This window comes from Pteropus alecto, unplaced genomic scaffold, assembly GCF_000325575.1.
Source record: "Pteropus alecto unplaced genomic scaffold, ASM32557v1 scaffold98, whole genome shotgun sequence".
NCBI classification, from domain to species: Eukaryota; Metazoa; Chordata; class Mammalia; order Chiroptera; family Pteropodidae; genus Pteropus; species Pteropus alecto.
This window is the reverse complement of record NW_006443570.1, coordinates 4,038,202-4,039,994: the sequence shown is the minus strand read 5'-3', so window position 1 is coordinate 4,039,994 and position 1,793 is coordinate 4,038,202.

The following is a 1,793-nucleotide window of genomic DNA, read 5'->3' as shown; positions in this document are numbered from 1 at the left end:
AGACTTGGTAATCACCTAATCTAATCTCTGTTTTATCGAAGAGGAAACTAAATTTTAGAGGCTAAGTGCCTAGGCCCTATGGCTAGCACAACAGCCAGTACAGAAACCAAGATCACCTCCCTAGAAGTGGCCTCCCCCACCGACACGATATACCTCGCTTCACCTGCATGATCTCAGCGTGCTTTTCAGGGCAGACCCAAACAGCTTTGCAGGAGGCCAGATCGTGGCTCTTAATCTATTTCTCAAAAGTTTCAGTCAAGTTCTTCAAACACCTGTGTCTCTCTGGCCTATCTATATATGTTCTTATCCTCTTCCCAGAAATATTTGGGAGCAGTACATTCTATAAAAAATTTCAAAGGGCTTCATAAATGCTAACAATTAAAATTACGAATAACATAAAATAAATCCCAAAATTTATTTGACATAGAACTAATTAGTTATCTTTTTTGGCCTTTTTGTCTATGTTACGGATTTTAATATACTGCCAATGAAGAGTTAGTTATTGAATAGCTGTATGGAATGCTCTTATTCAATCATGAGTTTACAGGCTGTTCGAAGGATACACAGAGGAATAAGGTCTAATTCCTTAGTGGGTACATAATCTAATGAGTAAATAATCTTAGTGTGAAGATTAGACACTCCCACAACAAAGTGCATGGTCCATAATCAAGTGCTGATTATCAGGGACAGAGTTTGTAGAAGAAAACCTATTGGTTGGATTTGCAGCAGTTTGGAAGAAAGTCAAGATAATATTTGGACTGTACTGTAGCCAAAGTGTTTTTAGATGTCTATTCCAGACTGGGAGTATGAGCAAAAAGTTCATTCTTTGAAAGGTCAAACATTTATTGAGCTTCCACTACAATTAGTAGTGAAATAACAGTGGCCTTTTAAAAGAGCAAATAGTTGATTTTTAAGTGAGTGACTTGGCAGATGAGATTAAGCTTTTTCATGCTGCCTCAAGTATTTTTTGTTTCTCTCCAAATTCTAAACTAGTCAACAAATTTAATAGTAATATGAAAGTTTTCATATGTGATTATTGAAGGTGTTAGTGTGGTCATTACAGTGGTGATAAAATGATATGCAATGTTTTGGTTTCTAATGTAATATATTTATCTGAGTGATATATAAATAAATCAGAGGTGGGGAGGGGTTATACATCTTTGTTTATTAGAATATCTTATATACTGTGTTTAATTACCTTGTTCTTAGAATCCATAAATGCACTGTAATTAAACATAGAGCTGCCTGCTAGATAAACACTGGACTGCCTGAGAGTTACTACCTTACCTGGGGCAGTCATGTCTAAAGTTCTAGAATTCTAGATTCTTAGGTGTGATTTTAACCACCGGACCATCCTTCCTCAAGCTCTAACACTGTTGACCATTTTTTACATCGGAGTTTAATATTCATTTAAATATGAAAGAATTTTGTTGAAGAATTTTTGGGCCAAGTATAGAGATACATATACTTAATTTATATAAATTATAAGTGTATATTTATACTCTCTCAATATTTTCAACTCTTCATGCTTTGGTGATTTTTTTTTGTATAGCCATAAATTCTTTTAGCCTATCTTAGAACTCTAACTTTTCAAATAAAAGGTGAATATTAATAATGCTGTTTAAAACAATGCTGAACCACCTGTTCAATAAGAATATTGTGGTCTACTAGGAAAAGATTGTTGAATTCACAAACTATCTTACACTTATGCTCTGTATTTCCTTTCTGACTTTAAGTGAAAGCCTTTTTTTATGTTGTGCCCTAAGTAGCTTAAGCCCAGATACACTAGTCTA